This window comes from Lepidothrix coronata, unplaced genomic scaffold (genome assembly GCF_001604755.1).
Source record: "Lepidothrix coronata isolate B3197 unplaced genomic scaffold, Lepidothrix_coronata-1.0 Scaffold105, whole genome shotgun sequence".
NCBI classification, from domain to species: domain Eukaryota; kingdom Metazoa; phylum Chordata; class Aves; order Passeriformes; family Pipridae; genus Lepidothrix; species Lepidothrix coronata.
In genome coordinates, this window is record NW_016690285.1 from 2,915,447 (window position 1) to 2,939,832 (window position 24,386).

At 45.5% G+C, this 24,386-nt stretch overlaps 2 protein-coding genes across 12 annotated transcripts in view; one reads left to right on the forward strand and one right to left on the reverse strand.

Moving 5' to 3' along the window:
* CCDC148 (coiled-coil domain containing 148) overlaps nucleotides 1–13,354 on the reverse strand; it is a 52,335-nt gene extending 38,981 nt beyond the window's left edge. For 2 of the 6 annotated variants that reach the window (XM_017823763.1, XM_017823761.1), the window contains exons 1-3: nucleotides 13,302–13,343; nucleotides 3,139–3,225; nucleotides 326–475 (exon numbers count right to left, since the gene is read on the reverse strand). The gene's annotated coding sequence lies outside the window, so the exon portion shown is untranslated. Of the gene's footprint in view, nucleotides 1–325; nucleotides 476–3,124; nucleotides 3,226–12,965; nucleotides 12,985–13,301 lie in introns of those variants that run through there. The other 4 variants (XM_017823762.1, XM_017823766.1, XM_017823767.1 and 1 more) reach the window with 4 other exon arrangements.
* Nucleotides 13,355–13,622: 268 nt separating this feature from the next.
* The window catches only part of PKP4 (plakophilin 4), a 72,011-nt gene continuing 61,247 nt past the window's right edge, over nucleotides 13,623–24,386 (forward strand). For all 6 annotated transcript variants that reach the window (XM_017823782.1, XM_017823784.1, XM_017823790.1 and 3 more), the window contains exon 1: nucleotides 13,623–13,686. The gene's annotated coding sequence lies outside the window, so the exon portion shown is untranslated. The remainder of the gene's footprint in view (nucleotides 13,687–24,386) is intronic.

The following is a 24,386-nucleotide window of genomic DNA, read 5'->3' on the forward strand; positions in this document are numbered from 1 at the left end:
AAGGGGGAAAGAAAGGAAGGAAAATGTTAGCACATTCGTACTGCTGATTCTCTTTTTCTCTGCTGGCAGCAATTATTTGGTTTCAGTTTGTAACCATATAACACTGCCAGATTCATCCAGACAAATGAGGCAATTCTCCATACCAGAAGCAACTTTGGCCCATTTGTCATGCTAATGTTTTATCTATACATCAGCTTATCTACATACAATTTCCTAACTGCATATATACTTCGGTTGGAATAGATTTTTAAAAAAATTCAAATTAATTATATATGTAAAGCCTTAAGGTAGGGATTTACATAACACAGTGAAGTATGGGATTCACCTTACTTATTTCTTCAGGATGCACAAAGCCAGTTTAAATATTGCTTCTTCTCCCCCTAAAGACAAAATATGATTTTCTGCTTCTTCTTAGAAAGGTCAGCTACACACAGGCTTGCCTTTCTGTCTCTAGGACTTGTCACTGGAAATACAACTGAACAAGAAATGCTCCATCACCAACACACAAATCTTTAAGTTATGGGCAGATAATTTCAAAAGGCATATAAAGAAAATTCTTTTTATTCAGGTTGTTTACAAGTCTATAAATTAGTTTTAGTTTAGTCTCCCTGCTGTCATAATTCCCTTAGATTTCCAGCCTCCAAGATCGTCTTCCTGGGAGGAGGGGAAAGCAGACAAATCACGAAATTCTGCAATTATAAACGGGGACAGAGAGGGAACCATAACAAAGGAAAAGTGAAACCCTTGAAACTGGCATCATTTCCATGGAATTCTATAATATTCAGCACTTTCTGGAAAGTCCAGCACAATTATGTGACAATCTTCCACTGAATTTACAGTCATTAAGGTTGAACGGGAAAATTCAAAACACTAATAATAAAAACCTCAAATTCTTTGCTGAATTTTACCCTTTCATTTAAGAGTAAATACCTGGATTTAGAGAAAAGGGAAAGCATCACAAGGTATTTAAATTCTTTATTTTAAAACTTTTTTGATTGACCAGTCTAAACCTTTCATAGATTTCTTTCTTAGAAAGATCATAAGTCTCAATTCATAGGCTCTGTCAGGAAAATGTGAATATTTAACTGTGGCTTGGTATTTCTGTAACCCTACTGATGCTATTAATAACATAGGAGTGAAGACTAACTGCATCAAATCTCTTCTTCCCCTATCAGATGCAGCCTGTAGTTACATGGGTCAGGAAAAGCAGGGCCAGAACCCTCCCAAGGATCCTGAACAAGCTTGGCCATTCTCCAGCAGAGCCATTGGAGCTCTTCAGATCAGCAGCACCATTTTTAAACAACAGCAAGTTCTCTTGAGGGTTTTGTGTACAACGGTTAATATTTACTCAGCAGTGTTGATTTCCTTAGCAGAGATATCAGCAGGGCTATCATGTTGTGAGACTGCAAACAGAAATAAATATATCTGCACTGCACTTGGAGCAGATTGTCTGCACAACACTTGGGGCACCACGTGAGCTTTGGAGATCTGCACCAGCAGCAGCTTCAACCGAGCCACCAGAATTCCTCAAAGGAAAAGCAGGAAAATATATCTACAAAGGAAAACAAAACATGGGATAGTCCCAACTACAGTGTGGGACAGCAGAGCTCCTTGCAGAGTCAAAAGGAGAGACACACAACGGTGAAAGCTGCCTTGGCTTTGCCTGCACCACTGGCAGTTCTCAGCACCCACCTCCCCCAGGCTCAAGGGAGGGAGGGCATTCAGTGGCACAAAGCACACAATTTACCTCAGAACATTCTCTGACTGCTCTTTTCACATGGTTAGTCTTTAGAAAGGGCATTCAAGCCTCCACCTTCAGCTTTCCCAGCCCAGTGCCACAGCAGTGACACTGCTCTGGGAGCTCAGGGTCCCAGCACCACTCCAGGAAATCCCTCTGATCCCTGGGATTCAGCAATTCCACATAGCATAAAATCTACTTCTAGTTTTCATTCTTGCAAGCATAACCCATGGAGAATCACATGTAGCAGATTTTTTTTTTCTACTTCCTCTTGCATTTCCACTCTAGTTCATGGAAAGTGATGCAAATGTTTCAGGGCACATCTTAGTTTTTAACTAGATTTTGCATCTGGCAGTGCTTCTAATCACCTTCATACTTTTGCACTTGAAGAGACTATTGGTATTTTTGTATTTTATAACCTTAAAAGAGTAATTTCAACTATGTCAATGCTCCCATTAAATTCTATGAGATGTTAGTATTTCTCCTGGTTGTAGAATCAGTATTAAAGGGGAAAGGAAATCAATTTAGGGTGAGGCTTAGTGTATTTACATCATAAAGACACTTTACAAAGATAGAATTATTTGTAGGTTTAAACCCAAGAAATTTAACTGACAGGTGATTAATTCTGGGGGTCCTTGCTCAACCCCTCCCCAGCAGGCTCCCTGTCACCTTCAATTGAAATCTTGCACTGAATGCATACTACATCTTACAACACAGACTTAGCATTCCCCATGAAAATTATTAATTTTTAAAGGTTTGCTGCTGCTTGAACAGAGCTAATGAGTTACAGCTAATGATTTTTTTTTTCCATACACCTATGCATTCTGGAATCTAAACTACTTACAGAGTAGAAATATCAATTTCAGGAAGAGTTAATTGCACTAAAGCATATTTTTGCCTTCACAGGGTGCAACAGAATAACTTAAATTTTTATACCTCCTTTCTAAGGAAGGTTATTCAGTAAGCAGTACTGCTTCGAACCAGAGGAACCTAATTTCCCTTGCCACAGTTTCTTTGGGAATAGGTTTGTTTCTGTGGTGTTTTTTTAGCCATTAGTTATTATTATCCACAAAATGCAGCTTGAACCGACCACACTATCCAGGAACTTGGTCAATCCATTTATCATTTGTGACCAGAAAGGCTATGAACAGATTCCAGAAGATTAACACCTTAGCATTTAAAACTTTCAAACACAGCTCTTCAGGACACAGCCACAAGGAAATCATTAACAAGAGAGAAAATGAAAGCCCTAAAAGAAGGCGGCAAAGAGCTGCATTAGGGAGCTCTGCCAGTTAGCATTATGTGCTGTACAACTGCACAGGAGGATGCAAACCGTTTCTGAAAGTACCAGCAACCCCTACCCAGGCTTGGCAGAATGAGCAGCACCTTGCAAGACAAACCTGGACTTTCCCCAGTGTGATTTCCAGGCTGGCTTCTGGTTATTCTCCTGCCTTCCCCATCAGCTCACAGTGCCTGTTCCAGCTCTGCTGTTGGTGGTCAAAAACAAGAGCGAGGGATTTAGAAACAAATTAAAAGAAAACCAGGTCAGGTCAGGTCAGGACCTTCAGCCGGATGAAGAGAAAGGGAATACCAGCTGACAATTTCATTACTGCACCATACCTACCTTTAGTAGGGCTAAGATTTTATTAGCTTAATAAAACAAATCAGGGTGAGGAGACATTGCAAAATGCTGAATAATGTAAAGGCCAGATGAAACACCTGTCTTTAGAAAATAACTGCACAAGAAGCTGACAGTCTGGTCTTTCACAAGCTTAAAAGAAACCCCAGTTCTCTGCTATAGGTAGTCAGCCTTCCTCCCCCCCACTTTCTTTTGTTTTCTCACCATCCAAGTGCTACTTCTACTGATAAATTTGGGAAGAGTATACTACCAGGGACTCTTATCTGACCCTAAAACAAAGGGTCAGATATTCATGAAAAATTGGAAGCACTTGAAAGCTTTAAGGTGATGGCCCCCTTCCCTCTCTAACCCCCTTTTATGACTGTCCCCTGTGCAGCTGCCACGTCAGCGTCACTCTCCTGGATCACACATTTTGGGAGCCATCAGCCTAATCTGGCTCCATCTGGCCAGATTTAAATGACAAGCTTCTCCTAACACAGGAAATGCTGTCCTTTTTGAAAAATAACTGTGGATACCAGTAAGATTAGCAGCAGCAGAGCTACCCCTCTGGATTATTTATTTACTTATTCCTTTGGCAAATTGTTAATATCTTTCTACTGACACATTTCTGATTTAATGTCAGCACTTGAACAAAATTTCACATATTCACCTTAGCTTTACCTCCTTTGAAAAGAAAGCAGGCAAATACATCTCCAGAAACAGAACTGATGCAGAAAAAACCTTATGGGCCGTTTTCTGTAATTTTAGGGCTACTGTGCCTGATTAACCAAGTCCTTGTTCCCTTCTAGCCATCCCATTTCTCTATTCCACAGTGACGTCATACGTCTGTATTTGATCTCGGCTTTTCACGGACATCATTTTCTGTTATCATAAATTCAACGTTATGATCTCACTAAAACACAGAAAATGAACGCTGACATGGTTTTGGAAAAGGACAAGATCTATATAAACCTGTATTTTATCTTCAGTAAGCAAATGTACCAATCAAAATGATAAAAGCACTGCCAGTTAAATTTATCTCTGCTTTAATGCCAATATAGCTAAAAATCTCTCCAATACTATAAGAGTCCATCTAAGCCCAAATTCAGACCCTGTGCTTCAAGACTTGGCTCAAACTTCAATACAGTCCCTAGACCAGAAGTCTGGATGCATCTTAGAAAGAAGTACAAAAAATTCAACCAGAAGCCCCTGTACACAGAAACCTGTCCCCCAAGAACACCAACTCAGCTCTGCCTGCAGTCAGACACAGATAAATCTTTTAGCAGCAGTAAAAAGCATGAGATTTACCAATCCTCAGTATCTCCTCCTTTTGATAATTTAGTATTTCACCACAATTCTGAACTCTACTAGGCAATAACAAATGTGACCTCTTAAAAGATTACATCTCCAATTCAGCCAAACACTTCTTAGTGGAAACCTTTGCTGGTGCCTGAGGTGTACAACATCAGTTTATTCCTGCATATGGGAACAGCCAATATTGAGGCAAGATCCTCCTCCCTTTCATTTAAATAGAAATTAAACTCCCCAGTGTTAGTCAGCATTTCTGGAGCAAGCAGAGTCTGCCCCAGGCTGCTCCTGGGGATGAGTCAGGTCCAGGCCAGGCCCTGGTTCCACAACTGTGAGTGCTCCCAGTGAGCTTAACCAGTAACTTGGAAGGAGCCTAATTCCCCTCTCTCCATTCAACAGGTCATTTGCACACACAGATCTTTGCAGATCTGGGTCCCGAGTGCCACTTCTCCCTCCCAGCCAAACTGCTGCTCAGGCACTGAAGGGCAGCACTGCTGGGGGGTGGGCACAGTGCCGAACAGCCTGGATGTGCCTTCTAAAGCACAACTTTTTATGCATGTTTTAAATCAGTCACATTATTAAATGCAAAAATTAATAATGTGAATCAGCTCTACCCAAAACTCAGTTTAATAGCACCATCCATGACAGTGCAGCAGCTGCTCTTCATGTCTGTGAATCCCACAATCCTCAGAGGCTCAGTAACTTACCCTGGGTGTACAGCACTACAAACCAGAGCTGAACCACCGGCTGACTGAAAACTTGGAACACAGCATCAGTGGGAACCTGGATTGCAGATTAGGGCAGATGAGCCTAAAAAATACAAAGTCAGAAAAAATCCCCCAACACAGGTATCCCTTATTCTCAGGCCCTTGTTGGAATAGCTGGAGATTCCTTAAAAATCTGCGGAAGGCTTCTTTTAAGATTTTAAAGTTTAATGGAAATGTTATTGCTTAGCTACTGCATGTTTTCATTCAAAGAAAAAGAATATTAACATGAAGTTGTTGGAACCCTCTCATCCTAATTATTGTCAGGGAAAAGAGGCAAAGAATCAGTCCCATTGTAGGGCACAGAGTACAAACAACAAACAAATAACCAGCTTTATCCCTTAATCAGATCCATTCTCTTCTGGTTGAACTAACTATCTGAGAATGGCACCCATCCAGAACGTGCTAATCTTGCAGCAGTCAATCCTTTCCCCAGGAAAATACACAGTATAATACTTCAATAATTCAGTGTCAAAACAGTTGCTAGAGAAGTCCCATAGTATGACTGCAGTTTAAATTTACATTCCCCTGAAGAAAGAATTATGGATCTGTTTGAAATAAAGTCAAGTCTCTGAAATGGTGCGTTCCCAAAAGAGACATAGTCCTTTTTGTCTATGATAATCTCATTACTTCCTCATTAAGTAAAACTTAATCCAAAGTAGGAAGATCAATTTGAGTAACACTTAAAACAATCAGCCTCATGGACTGCTCTGTCACCCTGCAAGGACAGGGAATAGCTCATCTGCTTTCCAAGGATCTGCATGTTACAAGGGACAGCTATTCCCCCTCCATTCTTTGAATATTTTTAGAAAACCCAAGACAAAATAAACTTTAAAAACACTTCACATGGAAAAAACATTGCAACAAGCACATAAACAAAAGAAAGTAAATGTTTTAGAAGTCGACAAGTTGACATAAAAAGGGTAGGAAAAGAAGTCACCATGTCACATTGGCTCAGGTGAGTCAGGTGGCATTTTAAGTTGTGTTGTTTTGAACAAAAGAAGCTCAATCCACTTTCACCGAGCAAACGTGTTGATTGCAAAGCTGCAGCCAGCACATCTGCCAACTGCAAGGTTTGACTGAGAGAGAGCACCAACTGAGAAAATCCTCTGACACTTCCAGAGGTTAATTATCATACAACAGTTGGGATTGGGGGACCCTAAAGCCCACCCAGTCCCACCCCCTGCCGTGGGCAAGGACACCTTCCACTAGCCCAGGTTGCTCAGAGCTCCATCCAGCCCAGCCTTGGGCACTTTCAGGGACAGGCCAGCCACAACTCCTGGAAAAACCCTGCTTTGCTGAGCTAAAGACAGAAATTCTGAGGCATCATTTACAGACTTCTGCATTGAACACAAGAAATTTGCAGGTTTATTATATCCTTTTTATTAACGTTCCATCTAGCTTCCTATTTATTACTTTCATAGATAACAAAAGTTACCAACAATATGAACACATTCATTTAAAGATTTATTGGAAGATGTGAGGCTGAGTTATCCATTATAGCACTCTATAATTTTCTCCATTACTGAAGAAATAACAAATGTTTTAAATCGACTTGTACCTGCCTGGTCCATAAATCACACCTGTTATTGGCCAGGCTGTGTGGAGAGTGGGATGTTTGGAACAGTGCAGCAAGCAACTTTCCCCTCTGCTGCTCTGCATCCATCAGATAAAATACTCACATCTCCAGAATTCATTTAGCACTACAAAAGTAAAGGTGCTGTAACACAAAACTGCAGAGTATCAACGTTCCCTGCAGTATAATAAAGTACCTGGGCTTGGCACTTCTCATCCAGAGGCAGGATCCACCCTGTAGCACAGGAATTTCCAAGGTGGATTCCATGTATAGTGACACAGGGCCGTTGGAATAAGGATGCAGTTCTACAGGCAAGGAGAGTCAAGCAGCAAGACCTCAAAGCAGCTGCAGCAGAACAGTGTGTTCTGCAAGAGGCATCACAACCACTAAACTGTCAGATACTGAAACAATCAATACCAAGTAGCAGCAAAAGTTCAATGGGAGACAGCTAAAGAAGCTCAGAGTAAAAAGGAGCCATTGAGCCACTCTAAGAAAAACCAACAAACACCTACTGAAGACTGGGCTTAAAAAAATCTGTGCAAATTATCTGGATTCCAGCTGTTAAATCACAGCCCCGTTGCTCTTCAGATAAATCAACCAACGTGATTTTGCTTCCAGTGCTGCAAAATGAACAATTGGAAATGCAGTTTCAGTCATGATAGCTTCATTTTCTCTATCTAGTAAAGCCCAGATTTTCTCAATGCAGGAAGGGAAAGAGGACTCCAGTTCCTTGTTTTATGGAATTTAAGAGGTGATTTTAAGTTGTCCTCACATTTTGCACGTCTTCTGTATAGTCTTTTAAATTAAAGCACTTCCACCTACCACATTTTCATGCTAGCTTTGTTACTGATGTTTTTTACTTTAGAAAACCTAATCTGTATGGAAAGGGTCCCTGCCCCACTGCTGGAGGCCCCCTCCCCACAGCTCTGCTGACAGTCCAATTTGTGCCAGCATCTCCTAATGAACTGCAGGCAGGATACAGCTGGATTAGTTTATGCTGTTGGGGGTACAGCTTATCAGTGCTTTGAGAACATGTGACTCTGAATAAGTCCAATTTCTCCTTAAGCCAAGATACTTTTCCCTGTTACAGCCTATGAGGAGCTGTGGCTGTCTGGAGTTGCAGTGATTTGCACATTTATGGTTCTACTTCAGAGCAATTCTGCATCTCACCTGCCTGAGCTCCGCAGGTCCCTTCCCACACCAAACTGCAGGTGGGACACAACCAGGGCCAGGGGGAAGGAGGAACCTGAGGGAGCAGGACCTTGTGAGGTTGTGCTGACACCAAAGACTCTGTAGCACCATCCCTGAGTCAGCCCAGCCAACTTTTGTCTCAGCAGCATAGCAGGAGTCAGAACAGAACATTTGTTTGCAGCCTACAAGAGAGAAGCCAGAGGGACAGATAATTCATGTGATTTAGGAGCCACTGCAGGTTATTTTGTCAGGAGCATCAGTATCATGTTGTACAGCTTTTGCCAGTTTTGCTAGGCCGAGTTATGTGCAGGGGAGCATTTGGCACAACTGCACTTTAAATTATTGCATAATGTTGTCTGATATGCTACTACAAAAAACAAGCCATGCTTGTCTGAAGCCTCTCAGTTCCAGCCATTAGAAATGTACAGTCTGAAAATATGAATCAATCTTCTTTCTGCATATACATTTTCTTTGTTGCCTCCTTATTCATAGGGATCTCTAGATTTGAGTTTGAAATTCTATATCCTTGGTCTGGTATGAAAAATTACAATTTGTTTAATTTCTCAACACTCTTCCCAGGCCTCAAACACAGCCTAGCAAGAAGATGGGTAATATTTTGTTCAGCTTGAGAACTGCAGCAGTTGGTAGAACTGCAAAGGATTTTAGCAGGCCTTCCCCTGTCCTTGAGCAGATGTAAGTACCTGCATTGTCCACAGATAGGGTGGTGGGGTTTCTTGCTGTGTTTGTGGGCTTTGGCGGGGAGTTGTTTTGTGCTTTGGTTAGGGTTTTTTTATGTTTTTACTTACAGGGACCTGAAAACCCACAGAATAGGCCAACTGCTGACCTTCTTGTCTTTACTGGACATCCCACTTGGTGATTCCTCCCATCCTCTCACCAAACCATCCACTTGGCTGTTGCCAAGCTGTCCAGTCTTGTCAGGTGCAGCAAAGTCCAAGAGCAGCCCTGACTTACAGGTGCACATGTGTGACCAAACCTGGTTTCACAATTAGGACCTGGCTTCAGCAGCACAGCTCACCCGAGGATGTCCCTTTTCCTGCCCCCCTGCAGCCCAAACACAACACCCATACATGGCTCTGGGGCCACACCACCAGGGGAAGGAATATATGGGGACAGGGTGCTCTGTTTTTGTCCAGAAAAGGTTACGGAGCTCACACTGTGATCCAGTAACCTGTTGTTCCTCAAACCTCCATTCTGCTGGAACAGGTATCCAGGGCAAAACATTCCCCCCTTCTGCCAAAAGAGGAGGCCCCCTGTTCCCTCAGCCCACAGCTCCTCTCCCACTGCTTAGTGCAGCGTTCGAGGCAGGAACAGTGCACTTCACCAGGAAACTAAGCCAACTGAGGAAATAAGAGCATGTGTGCTGGGGAGGTTTCTGGGGAAACTGCACCAATTGTGAAATCCAGCTGCCTGCACAGTTGCAGGATCCTGTTGCTGGCACGAGGAAGGCTGGAGATATCCTTACAGGGCAGCATTGTCCTCCCCGTGGCAGCTGAGCCAGAGCACGGGGGCTCTGCCATCAGAAGGCTGGTGGTCATGCTGAGCATTTTGCAGGATCCTGAATCAAATACTCCTACCTGATGCTTCAAAACCATGCAGAAGAAAAAAAAAAAAAAAGGAAGAAAATACAAACAAAAGGAAGAAAATACGGCCGTATCCAAACAGTTTTCCCCACTATTTTGCTGTACCACAGGGAAAGGCAGTCTCCACCCACGGCAGAGCAGTAATTTTGAATGGCACTGTCTGAAACTGAACATTTGTGTAAAAGCCCTTGCTGAAACAGCAAAATCTCAGTCCCCTACTGCTGCAGAAATACACCTGTTCGGTGCCACGCCTCCCAGGTGAAGGAGAAAAAGCAGGAGAACATTTAGTGCTTTTTATACCAAATAAAATTACAGCCTCCAAATTAGCCAAAATCAGTTGCATTGTGATTGTCTGAGTTGCTGTGATATCAACACAATGGCTTGCAGAAACTTTTGAAATCAAATTGTATGTTTTAACGAGGGGAAAAAACCCACACATCTAAATAAATTCCCACGTGAGCTCTAAACAGCTGCCCGTGTGTTCAGTTAACCTGCCATGGGCATCGCTCTTCTCCGGGTATTTTTCCCCAACTTTTGTTATTTCAGTATCTGTAACAGATTACAGATAAAACAGATAGCCCTAAATAGCTTCCAGGAAAAAAAAAAAAAGCAAGCAACACTGTTTTTGTGACTGATATTTGTCTTCATAACCCTGCATTTCCAAGGTTCAAGTGTTCTGTGCCAACAATTCCCACTATTTAGTCACGGTGCCTGCATGCTTACATCCAATAAGAAAACCTAAGTAACCCTGCAAATAGAGAAATAATCACTAAAATTAAAGATGGAATATACATAAAAAGAAAGACTTGAATTTGGGTTAATTTCAGAATAGATTAAAGGAAGCAGGTAAACATAAGGACTTGAAATATTGAAAGAGCACAACAGCAGCAAAACAACTAGCAAATGCCTGCTAACTATGTTGCCCTCTAAACCAATGAAAAGGAGCACAAACAGTTTAAGAGGTCAGATTCAAGGCTCAAGAGAAACCAGTAAGGTTCTGAAGGAAAACGCAGGTTTTTATGAACTGCAAACAGAGCAGAATCAGGGCTTTCCAAATGATGCTGAGAACGAGACAGATCTTACTTTCCAGATACATCCCCAAGAAGGTGAATAAAAAGAAACTGTACTTGTTTGTTGCTGATCCCAAAACTGATATAAGAACTGAAACATGTATTTGACAAATCCCACTATCAGCTCATGGAATCAGGAATCAAAGCAAGCAGCCATTTGCAGTGCAAAGTTAAAATGGGGTGCCTTTGCACAGCTTCTGTTGTCCCTGTTGGGCTCAGTGCAGGGATAACCAGGCAGGATCGCTGGGCTGGGACACACAGCAGTCAATTAGATAATGTATTGGCTGCTCAGGGTGCCAAAGCAAATAAAGCAGCTGTGAGGGGATGACTAATACCAGATAGAATGAAATAGCTGCTCTTCACTGACAGTCACTCAATATATTTCCAGACCTGACAGGATCTCAAACACTACTTTTCATTCTTTAGACTTGTGTTGTGCCAAAACAAACCATCTCAAGATCCCTTTCTCCTTCTTGCCAGTATTTCTTGCCCTTTCCCATCTCACCCCAGTGGGCAAGTGTAAAGCACAGCCAAACCTCGCAATGCATGGCTCCATGGGGATACAGGGCTCTTGGACCAGCCTCTTCTGATCCTTCTGGGCTTTACAGCCCCACCTGGAACCACCCAGAACCTGGGAGGCCTGGAGGTGGCATGGTGCCACCTCCCATGTCCTGCCAGCAGCCTGTGCCTTCCACAGTCCCCACAGCGACTTCAGGAATGGTTACATTCACCCGGGGCCAACAAGCCTCTTCATTGCCAAAAGCTGTTATCTGTGGAAGCCAAGCCAATGCCACAACACCCAAATTACAGGTTTAAAGCAGCTGAGACTGATTTGAAGTCAATTTAATTAATCCAGTACACCTTTGGTAGAAACTACCTTGCAACTAATGAAGGCCACTGTTCTCAGAGGTTCTGTACTTTCTCCTCCCTTTATTCTAGATCTACATATTTCACATTTTCTTTTTCCTTTTCCCTAGTTCTCCACTCTCATTTGACCCTTCCCCCACTTATTTCACCCTTGTTACTCTTTGTTTTACTAAGTTTCTACAGTTATTCCTCTCAGCTCCTGTTTCCCATTTCCTAGAAGGAGGCCACTATTCTGGTTTGGTAACATTTTATATCCACCTCACATGGTATGAATCATGCGATCTTCAGAGCAGTGAGGACTCAAGACCCCTGTTTACAGCTGCCAAGTGTTTTCAATGTGGCATATGATCATGCTGTGGGAGTTCCTACTGCATTATTCCATGCCAATAGCAAATACCTCATAGATTAAATATCATACCAATAACCTACACGGTTTCTGCATAGCAGATTGCATTCCTAGTGGGAAATTAGGAGAAGGGACTATAAGAATTCTGAGTTTAAAGGTGACTCTCCATGTTCAGCTACCTCCTTGTTACCTGCAGTTCCTTCCTGAACAGAGGGGAAGGGCACAGTTCTACCTATAGTGTTAACACTGATTAAACCACATCACAGTTCTCACATGTCCTTATGCCCAAGATAAAAATATGGTGAATCCCATCAGACACTAAACTGAAAAACTGACCTGGATTGAAAAAAAAGACACAAGTAAAAATGCAGATAATTCTTGGTTAGTTTACAGCAAGATTTCTACACAGTTTGCCTCAATGCAATGGGAAGGGGTGAATAAAACAACCTCTTCAGACAGCAAGAGCTGCTCGCTGAATTACACCTAACACAAGTCTGCCTACAGGAGAGTGTCTAGAGCCTTTTAGCGTGCTAGACAAGTACCAGGAAAAGATAAAAGGCAAAAGCATAATAGAATAAAATGAGAACATATGCACTTCTAGGAAGATTCAAGTGGCAATTTAGTCTTGGCTCCTCTTAGCCACTTACAGTGTCATTGCTGCATCCCTCAGTGAAGTGGTGAGTGCCTATCGCTGTGGAGGGGAGGAGGGAACGTGAATGGGAAACCAGTCAGGTACCTGCGACACACCCAGGTGGTCTGTTCAGGACAAGCACACAATGCAAAAGCGTGCCCAAGCATTTAACACACGTGCCCTCCCACACAAAACCTGTTATTAAAGTGTTTTACAGCATCTTCAGAGATAGTGGCTTTTCTTTAGCCCATTTACCCCTCCTTACGCCATCAAGAGAGTTCAGCCGCGACCACAAGCTTCGAAGCGGCGGGATGTTCAGACACCACGGGAAGTACCTCCCAGTCTTTCCCGGACGCCTGCACTCGGCCCGTCGGGCGGGAGCGGCCCGCGGGCCGTACGTGCTGCGGGGACCCGACCTCCCCGCCCGAGCGGGGCCATCCCGGAGCACGCGGCTCAGCAGTGCGGCCGGACAGGGCCGACCTGCGGCTCCAGCGGGGCTCCGGCGGCAGGGCAGGGGCTGCCCGAAGGGCCGGGCCCCACCGCACTACCCCTTTCTCACTCGGCTGCACTCCGGCGCGCTCGGACACTCACCGCGAGGCAGCGTCCGGCCCCGCGGGCCCGTCCGGCGGGCGCGCCCGACAGAGCCGGCCCGGGCGCAGCGCGGGCTCGGCTGGGCTTGGCTCGGTTGGGCCCGGCTCGGCTCGGCTGGGCCCGGCCCGGTCCCGCGCTGTGCCCGCCGCCGCACAGCATCGGTAACCACGGCAACCTCAAGTCGCCCTGCCATTGGCGGGTTTAACGCGGGGCAGCAGCCAATGGGGCGCGGCCTCTGGGCCCGCCTGGCCAATGGGCGCGGCCGCCTGGCCGGGCGGCGCGTGACGCGGCGCGCGGGGCGGGGCGGGGCCGGGGCGGGCGGCGGGGCCGCCACCATGGAGACCCCGGGGTAGGGCGGGCGCGCCCGGCGGGGCCGCTTCGCGCGGTGAGTGGGGCCGGGGGGCGGGAGCGAGGGGGGCGAGCGGCGGAGCCCGCCGGGGCACCGGGGCCGAGGAGCCGCGGAGCCGCTGCCGCCGCCTGGGGCGGACCCGCGCGGGGCCCGCGGGCGGAGCACGGCGCGTCCTCCGCGCCCGCGGGGCCGCGGAGAGCCCGGCAGGGCCGCCCGGAGGGGCCCTGCGGGCGGAGGAGCCGCCGCCCGGGCGCTGCCCCGAGCGCCGCGCCGAGCCCGGGCCCGCCGCTGTGCGCGGGGCGTGCGCGGGCCGGAGCCGCGGGCAGAGCGGAGCGCGGCGGGCACGGCCCCCGGGCGGCCGCACCGCGGGGCGAGCGGCGGGAGCTGCCCGGGGCCGTCCAGGTGCTCCAGAGGTCTCGGGCTCCCGCTGCCGTCCCGCTGCTCCCGCGTGTCCCCGCCTGCCGTCGCGGTGCTCCCGGGGGTCCCCGGCCCCGCTGCCGCCGCGGTGTTCCCCGCACGGGATCGAATGTAGATTTTCGTACCCGCTGTGTGACCGCAGAGTTCCGAGCCGCGCTCCCGCCGGCCGCTACCGGGGAGCGGCGGAGCATCGCCGGCCCGCACCGGGAGCGCGGCTCGCGCGGCTCCGGCAACTTTACGCGGTGTTTGCCCCCGCTCTCCCATCGGAGCAGTGGGAGCAGGGGCCGGGCAGGAGCGGTGGCCCCGGGTCCGGCTGCCCGCGCTGCCCGCGCTGCCCGCGGAGGTGCCGCCGGCCGTGCCTCGGGCTCGCTGCAGTGCCAGAGCAGAAAGTGCTCTGCAGGTGCCGGTTACCGACTGCAACCGCCGAGGCTCGGGCTGGGAGAGCTGGGAAATGAAGTGTCGGCACAATAAAATTAATCCTGATGCTGAACCTGGGCTGTTTCAGCACAGGAGAACCATAGCTGATGGCTCGAGCCTGCTCTGGTCCATTCCCCCTCCCGGCTGGCGCTCCGGAGGCATCCCCAGCTCACCGGCGGAGAACGGGGTGTTTCTCAAGTGCCTGTGTTGGCCCCGTAGACCTTTGTACTCTTTTTTTTTTTTCTTTAAACAGCCTTCTGCTCCTTGTTACTTTTACATTAGTCACTGCTTCCAGATTCGACTGTTTGAAGGAAAAGGTGTGGTTGGACTGAGAGCAGTAGTGTTGCATGAACCAGCTTTTCAGTTTTTACAGCATTCTGATTTTTTGATAACTTGGAGTTTAGAGATTAGGAGACAACAAGGATGACAACGTTTTCCCCTTAACAAATAACTATATTTTTGAGGTAAATAAATTGTTCACTGTCATAAAAATATGGGAACCTACTAAATATACTTGTTTAGCTTGTGCAGAGACACTAATTCAGTCTTGTCCATCATGTTTAAGGTGGAGGGAGTGTGTTTTGAGAGCTTTTTGTTGGCACTTGTCTTCTGTAATGTTTCTGTTAAACATTACAATGTTACATGCAAACAAATGTAACCTGACTGTGGAAAGCAGATTGCAGTAACTTTCTCCTTCTGTTGAAATTGCTTTTGAAGGGCCTTATTGCTACTGGAATGAGTTGCTATTAATATTTTTAATTAAGGTAGAACAGCTGATGGGCCTTTTCCAGTAAAAACTATGTCTTTTTCCCTTTCATCTTGTTAGATGTTAAGGATAAATAGCAGTACTAATAATAGAAGTTCTGCTATAAAACGCAGTTGGAGCAACTCTAGTGAAAGAGTAATCTTCTATAAGAGGGGAGAATTTGTTCTAGTTTTTCTTAAAATTTCAATAAGATAACACCTTTTGGAGTTTGCATTTTTAACAGTAATGCAGGATCCCTTTACAATGAACGTGATTTCAGTCACACAATGAAAACAAGGGAAGCGATAGGATATGTTACTTTTTTATAGCAGCTTTGTGTAGTAGCAAAATAGGATCTATAATGTATTTTGGTGTATTCTTTATATTGAGTGATGGTACATGCTATGTACAAATAATAGTAATCTCAATTAGTAATGTGTGTCTGGTGCTTAGTGTAGAAATCTTCATGTACTGTGAGAGAAGCCTCTGTGGAGAAACACTCTGCATATTAACCAAACAGGAAACATAAATAAAAACTTCATGTACTTCTGCTTCACTTTATGTAGGTTATTTAAATACATTAAGTACAGATGAAAAGCAATTCTGAAAGATGGGACTCCGTGAGTAATGTTTTAATTTTGTTGTGGGGTATTTTTTCGTTCTTAGTTGTGATGCTGAAAATTAGCAGGTCCTGCAACACTGGGTTATTTGTCTGGTGCAGGAAAGCAGTGACTGGTTCAGGGAGCTCAGTGAGCTTAATGAAACTGTAGTGAGTGTAATCAAGAGTAGTTGGCTTTAGTATGCACTTATTGTAATATTTTACAGAAAAGACCCCTGAAGAGCAAGCAGGTCTGTATTGCTCTCAGTTACTTCCCTGTCATTTGCAGTGGGATCAGGGGGTCTGGGTTCCAGGGATTGCTCTGGAGGAGCAGCTGTGCTCCTTTCCAGCTGTTGCCAGTGTGGTTGGGCAGAGCAGTGCCCAGAACAGGGGACTTTTCTGAATGGGCTGCAAGGCTCTGTTCTGCTGCCGTGGCCTGGGAGCCCAGAGCTGCAGGACTGCAGGAGCTGGGGGAGAGGCTGCCCGGCTTCAGAACAGTGACCTGGTGTGCCGGGAGTGGGTGGGACACAACTGGAAACAGCTGCTGCAGGAAGAATGTGTTTCACCATCTCATACAAGTGCGTGGGCATCTCCCGAGGAACCTGTGCTGATGCAGGTCAGAATTCCGGAATTTCAGCAGCTTTAGTTGGGTTTGGGGGGTTTTCCTCTAGTGAAAGTAAGACAGCAAATCCTTATGAATATGGCATGTACTGTCACTCTACAAGTAAACTGGTTCAAACTTCAGTAATTAAGTAGGAAAAAGAAAAAGGCCTAGCAGAGCTTTATGTGCAAGTGACTGGAAAGCTGGATCTGAAACTGGGCTCTCGGGGATGACCTGTAGCTATCACTTGCTGCTGTTCCAGCCTTGACTGCAATGTGCTGTCATTGAGGCAGTTCCACTGCTAGTGAAGATGGAGAGCAAATATGTAACCACAGCCGAGCCCGGAACCAAAGCCTGTGGAAATGGCCCTTCCCGAGGAGCAGGATGAGCTGGCTCTGGCAGCAGCACTTGGAGTGGAGCTGGAGGGGCTGCCAGCACCAAGAGCTCTCTGGGCACGCTTGGGAGCTTTGCTGATTCTCAGCTGCTTTTCCTGAGGCCTGTGAGATGTCCTAGTTCATTGGATAACTTCTCATGTTCTTTTATCCAAACAGAATACTCATTTATTCTGCTCAGGGGAGGTTTGCAGAGGGAGGGGAAGACGTGGATGCAGACAAGCCAAAAACTGCCTCTGGTGACCTTGCCAAAGCTTTTGCTTGCTCGGAAGAAAATCACAGTGTCTTGTCAGTTAAATCTCTGCAGCTGACAGCAGCGTTCAGACCTTTGCTCCACTCCCCCTCGCTGCGCCTTTACTCTGAGGCGGAGAGAGACCTGGATTTCGGGAGGGAGGAAGGAAGGAAGGAAGGACTCCTTGGCTTTCACGGGAGATGAATGAGTTTGTTTTTTGATGATGGAGTCCCCGACACTGTCATTAAAGGGGAAGGCTGGAGGAGAGAGGGCTGTGCGTGGTGTCTCAGGACGCGGTGGAGCCGGCGCGTGTCCCGGGGTCAGGGAGGTGACTCGGGCTCGGGCTTGTCCTCCTTTGGGCTGGGCTGTGAGTCAGCCCCGCTTCCTGGAGAGCGAGCGCTGGCTGCTGCGGGGGCAGCGCCGGGAACCAGCCCGGCCAGTTTGCTGCTGCCTTTCCTTCGGGAGGGGAGGGCAGAGCCTTCGGCTGGGGCCCGACAGAATGGCTGTGCCTGTCTGCACCTTCCTGGTCCTCTGCATGGCATCCTGCTCTTGCAGGCAAACGGAGACAACTTTGGGAAGTTTGTGCACGGTATTTTTAAACGAGATGCCTTTTTAACAGAATTTTTTTTAAAGGGCATACTTTTATTATTCATGTGTTTTTCTCCTGTTATTGTAGTTTTAAGATATTGTGGTTACAAAAGAAAAAGAAATTGCTAAGAAATGTCTCGATGACCAACTCTTACAGATCTTCCTCCCCTTTTTTTACTTCGTGTAGCATTTTAGAGAGTTCTTACCTAGCACTAGGAATTGAAGACAGGTCAAATTCCTGTTTAATGGCTTTTAAAAATCATTTTAAGTATGCCTTTATTTTAGTAGAGGAAATGAAACTGGGAGTTGTTACTTTGTTGAGAACGATTGATCCATTATTCAAGAAATAATTAAAATTAAAGCCCCCTCATGTAGTGTTTTAACTGAAATGTGGTGTGTTTTTGTGAACCTTAAATCAATGTTATAGCTGATCTAATGTTCTGATTGGTATTGTGATTAATTCATTACTAAAGAGGAGAATCTATTGGAAACCCTTTGAAGGTGTACAAGCTGAAACTTGCTTTCTGCATCACAGCTCGGTGGGGGGATTTTTGATGTGTTTACTGTTTGTGCAGCCGTGGGGTGGTGGTTGTGGGCAGTGAATGAAATTCCCCCGTGGCTGTGGGATCCTTGGGATGTGCCCCTGTGCAGGCTGTGGGATGAGCTGGCCTTCAGGGTAACTGAGTTCGTGCAGAGCAGTTTAGGGCGCCAGGTCCCCACTCTCTGATGAACAAGGTACATCTTGGAGCATTGGGTGGGGAAGCTCCAGTGGGATTCACTGGTCTGGGGGTCCCTGTGCTGGCTGGCAGCAGGGGTGGCCCTGCACGGTGTCAGATTGGCCCAGGAAATGTCCTTAGACTGATTGGGGCCATCTCCAGAGGCAGCAGGAGCAAAAGGGAGAATGTCCTGGGAGGAGGTGGAGGGGCTGAAGGTAGTGGCAGTTTTCCTAGTGCCAGGCAGGGCAAAGAATAGCAGAGATCTGGGAGCAAGGGAGGAAAAGGAGGAGCTGGGATGTGGTGCCAGATGTTGCCTTTTCTTTCATGAGGTCTAGCTGTAAGGGAACAAGGAAGAAGCTTTAAAAAAATTCTGTTAGTTTCTGTGGGTGCCAAAAACTGTCCCTGTCTTCATCTCCTCACAAAAGCTGCTTGTGGCCCCTACGTGGTGTGATAAGCTGTAGGTTATCACCTGGGCTATGCTTTTAACAGGTTTTTGGAAATGTACTCAAAAGCATTTGCATTACACGTGTCCAAATAGAAAGCACCTAGTCTATCCTTTAATTTGCTTTAAATGATCTTACTTAGGCCATCTCTGCTAGAAATCTGATGTGAACAGGAGACTTCCCAGTTTGTGATGGGTTCTTGTCCTCTTCCCCAGGAAGGCAGCAGCAGGCAATGCATCCTTAGTACTCTGAAAGGAACCTTTTCAGTTCTGAAACCATGCTCTTCACTGTCTTGCCTTGGCAGAATTTCCTGTTGTGTAACCTGGGAATGGAGCATTTGTGCCTTTGTGATCATGGAGGCAAATCTGAGTGGTGAAAACTAAAACCAAATAAATTCACTGATCCCTGAAACAATTTCAGACAAATGATCACTCTTTAAATTCCATGTCGGTGTGACGTGCTTAAAGCTGAAGTATTTAATATCTTCCACCAAATAAAGCCAAGATGGTGCATGTGATGTGATTGCAGGGGCTTCTGGGCAAGTGAAGAACTGGAGTGTTAACTGGAAACATTCCATGTACGGGTGTGTTTGTGTGGCCCTGTTCCCTGATTGTCTTGTACAGATTCAAGCTCAAGTTTTGCACGGTATCAAAAGATACATAGGGAGACATCTCAAAATGAGCTAATATTTTCCTCCTGTTATTTAAAAATGAAGTTGCCAGATATTCTTATTGAGAAACAAGACAACAGTGTAGAAATGAGAGCATATAATGAAAGGAGATTTCATTTGTACCGTACCAGCACCTAAATGATGTGCCCCTCTATGACATAGAGGGAGGTCCATGCTCTGTAGAGCTTACAAAGAGAAAGGCAAAATCCAGCTGATGAAAGGATTGGAGAAGATACCAAGAACGTGACTCTTTGTAACACACACCTTTTCAGGGTGCTCGTGATCCAGTCCTGCTGCTGGGCTGTGTTGTTTGATTCATCCTTAATCAAAGATATGCTGACAGAACTTGCCATCTGTTGCTGCTCCATATCCCTCATATCCAGCTTTGTCCTCCTAACTAATGTAATGAAAATGCCCAGTGCCATGTTTCAGCTGAAACAGAAAACACTGGCAGTGAGGTCACTGGTACATCACTTGTTCCTGGCAGTGCTGGTATTTCGGACAAGAGATGAAAAAACATTGAACTCAGAAGTCCCAGACTGGCCCACAGACCCGTGAGATGTGCCCGTTTACTCTGTGTTGTTTAGACTATCACATAAAGAAAGAAAATCCCTGAGTTTTCTTAGTTTTGCTGTTGTTTCTTTGTGTGAATCACAGCAACAGGATACACTGAGATTTGGGAGATTTCACTGTTATTAAACATGTTCTTTTCCAGAAGATAATTTTTAAAAAATCTTTGTTTAGAGTTGTTTACGGAATAGACAGGCTGATAGAAAAACTTCCTTTGGTTCAAGGACTTGACATTTCTTAAGGAAGTTCTGGTAGAGAGCACTGCCTGTTGTGGGATGCTTTTTGTTCAGGCCGATGCAGTCAGTCTTTCACCACTGAGACAGTTTTTTAGTTTTGTTGTGGAACACAGAGGTTATTTTTAAGCAGCACAAAAATATTCATCAAGTCGTGTACTGACACTGAAATAAAATCAAAAAACCCACAACAACAAAAACCCCAAATCCAACGACAAAAAACCCACCCCGGAGATATGCAGCAACCTAAAAAGTGTTGAATTAGAGGCACACTGAATCCAGGAGTTGCATTTGTCTGATGAGTTTTATTTTGGCCAACTTGAGTGCTCCAAAAGGCGTGGGAGGAACCACCCACCGTCCGTCGGGCGGCTGCTCCTGCACTGATCCAGCCTGGAAACGTACTCGCACGGTGGAGGAGGAGAAGAGCTTTTGTTAAACTTATTGCATTTATTGCTATTCATAAGAGTAGGTTTTAAATATCTTTTCACTGTAATAGATGCAAAAGAAGATAGCCTGAATCACAAATTCCTGCTTTTAGGAAGTGTGGAGTGCCTCAGGCTGAGGAAGCCTTGCCTTGTTAGAATTCTAGCAAATGCTGTTTTAGTGATGCAGTTCATTGTATGAGTTTATATTGTATTATTGAATTGTTTTGTATTAGTAGCATATTGATTTGATCTATAATATAAATATTAATATATTTCAGACTGAAATTTTAAATACTAAAAGAAGATACTTTTTTCAGATAGCTGAGATAATTCAAGTTATTGCAATTTTTTCAAGAGTTTTCCTTTGTTTTCTCTGCATCTCAAGGCATCACAGGCATCATATTGCAACAGAACAAAAATATTTTACTATTTTACAATATTCCAGATATTTTTTATTTTTTGTAGAAAGTTGAAAAAATGCTTTATGTGTAGTAGTGCAGAATGTGGGATGGTGTTTTCACATGGTCCAGTGTTCCCAGTTTCCATGGAGCACCTGAAGAACTGTGTTTGTTAGTCAGCCCTGTGTGCAGCTGTGGGACGGGCCAGCTCGGGGCAGTGATTCCTGTGCAGGAGAGGTTCCAGTCAGGCTGCACCCCTCCAGAGAACACAAACCTGTCACAGGACAGCCTCTCCTGCAGCAGCTGGGCCAGGCTGGTGTGCTGGGGCTGCTGGAGGAACACCTGGAGCCCTCAGCTCCCCAGGGAGGGTTGGTGCTGTTCTCCTGGAGTTCACTGAATCCTGTTTTCCTGAACTGATTGTTCTCCACCTTGGTGCCGTGATTGAACATTGTGAAAACAAAGGATCCTGCTATGTAGACATTTTCTGTGTTTTGAAGCATAAACATGATCTTTTCCTTGTGAATGGAAGCTGATTGATTACACTTTGGATGAATGTCCCTATATAAGAAGCTCGGGCAGCCCCTCCTTCAGCTGTGCAGCACTCAGGAATGCCTCATCCCACAGGCCAGCAGCTGCTTTCTGCTTGTATGGAATGTTCTTCTTCCACAATGAAGAACTGCTACCTCTGAGCAGGTAACTTCAGGTAACTTCAGTGGTTCACGATTCTCTTGGAGCTGGGAGCTGGTTCTTCCTTCCCCCAGGTTCCCTGACACAAGCAGGCCTTTGGAAGAGCTTGTTACTGTTGTGTGTGTGGCAAACAGCCACCTGCCTGCCAAGGCTCTTCTTTCAAATATCTAGTGTGTCTGTCTCACTTCCAAGTCTTTAGATGGGCAAACTTAGACATGTTGGAGGAGGGGGAGACAGGATTTGCTGCTGCATGGGCTGCATTTGGCTGTTTCCCTCCTTGCTCAGGATTTCATGGAGGCTGCCTGAACTTCAGTTTCTGGACTTAAAACGGAAGTGGCTTGCATCTTGCACAGGATTATAGCCAGGGTAGAGATTTTTATCTTGGGAGCAAAAATGCCTTGTAAGTCTGGAAATTCAAGGATGGTGTGTCCTTTTCCCCCAGTACGAACATAAATACTACGTGTGAAAGCTCTGCAATGTCATGCTGCTAATGCTCAGGAACTAATTAACATCCAGCCACAGAACCTCTGGCAATTTATAACAGCCTCGGACAGAAGGAGAGCAGAGATGTACTTGTGATATCTAAACAGGCTTCTTAACTTCCTTAATTTTTACATTTATTTTATCAACCCTCCTATTGTACTGCTGTCTTTTGGATTTACAGTTATCAATGGATTCTATAATTTCTTACAATGAAGTATCAGGTGGAAACCATTATAGAAGAGAATAGTCTGCTGGAATTCAAAACTGTTAAGGTTCCTTGACCTGTGTTTCAGAATCAAGATAATCAGACAAATAAGCACTGTTCTGCAGCATCCTTTTTTTCAAGAATCAGTAGTACTTTGAGTTTTAAAAGAAGATTTCCTACAGAATATCAGGAAAAAAACAAAAACCGAAAACCAGCTAATATTCTGTGTTCCTTCTTTACTTTACACATCTTTTTTAAAAGATACTGTAAGTTGAGACATATCTGCTTTACAATTAAGTTCCCTTAATTCAGCAGAACGTAGTAATTCCGGACTGGAAGATGTTGTGATTGTGCAGCTGGCTGGTTTCCTGGTGGAGGCTGGGAGAGAGCCCCGGTGTACAGAAGCCCCCTTGCTGTGTCCCCGTCCCTGGGGATTGCTGTGCCAGAGGAGTCCCTGCTCTGCTGCTCTGGAGCTGTTCCCAAGGCCCTGTGGGTACCTGGGTTTGCCACAGGCATGTGATACTTGGAGCTTTTCAGTCTCTGAAATGGGACAATCCAATCCGAGGGGAAGGCAATGCTTTTCACTGGGGATGTGCTGATTTGGAAATACAGTGCTTTCTTATTGCTAAAGCATTCACTGATCTCTCACGTGGTGCTGAGTGAGCAGCTCCCTGTGCAGCACTGGCAGGGACTTGTTTTGCCTTCCAAAGGCCCCTGCTGATGGGCAGCTCTGTATGGTCCGAGGTTTAGACTTCTTGACAGTGTATTTTTTCAATATGAATGTGAAGCAGTTTGTGTGATGTGTTAAATTTGTGAGATAACTTCATAGGTGTACGAACACAAATGTCAGCCCTTCAGTTTTAGGTGCATATTATCTTTTCACCCGGTTTTCCTGGGAAAAGCTGGTGTTTGATATGATTTATCTTGTCGGGGTACTGACAGTGGGCCTGGTGACACTGACTGATGTGGTGCTAATCCCTGTTGCCTCTTTTGTCTCGAAGTGTGTGTTGGGGGATGCAGTGACTGTGCCTCTCCCCTGGCTCACATCAAGGTCATCTCTTCATCTGGATGGGAGATGTGGCTGTCAAACTGCCCACGGTGTAGGATCTGTGTGGGTTTGCATGGCAGCTTTGGGTGGAATGGAGACGTGTGTGTGCAGTGCCTTGGGCAGGAGGTGTGTGTGTGCAGTGCCTTGGGCAGGGGACATTCAGCATCTCCCTGCAGTAAGTTATCCTTCATCAGGGCACAACTACAGCTGAGCAGGTTTTCTTCTGTGCAACTTGTTTGTGTTGGTGAGAGCAGCTGTGGCCTTGACTCTGCACTGGACAGACAGGATCAGATCCCCATTTATCCCAGGTGAACTTAAACCAAGATGTGAAGTCTTGACACAGAACTAGAAGAGGGAGGCAAAATGGCTTGAGCTAAATGTTTTCAGATGCTGACTTGTACCTTTAAATGAGGTGGAACATGAAAGTGTGATTCTGTGGGTGTCCAGATGTACCTGGTGTTGTTAGAGTGCTATGGGTGGATGCTAAATGCAGTAACAGCTTTGCTTATTAGTTAGTTGAGCAGCTGTACGAAGATATTGGTGTTTATTTTGTCCAAGAGCCCTAGTGGAAATGGCCCTACCACAGAAGGGAAGCAAACAAATCACCTTGATTTGACCTTAACATTTTCCAGTCACAGAGATGCTAGCAGGATGTGAATCAAAACAGTACTGCCTGTAAACACATCCCAGAGGAGCTGGCTACTTGCTGCTAGTTTAACTCTGTGATTGAAGGAGTTTGGCTTCGCTTAAAGTAGATATGATTTTATTTGTATAAATAAGAAAAAATAAATTGGGTATACCAGTATGATAGGAATCCACTCTAAGGATCCGAACAATGCAGTTACAACAGTGGAGAAAATAGCCATAA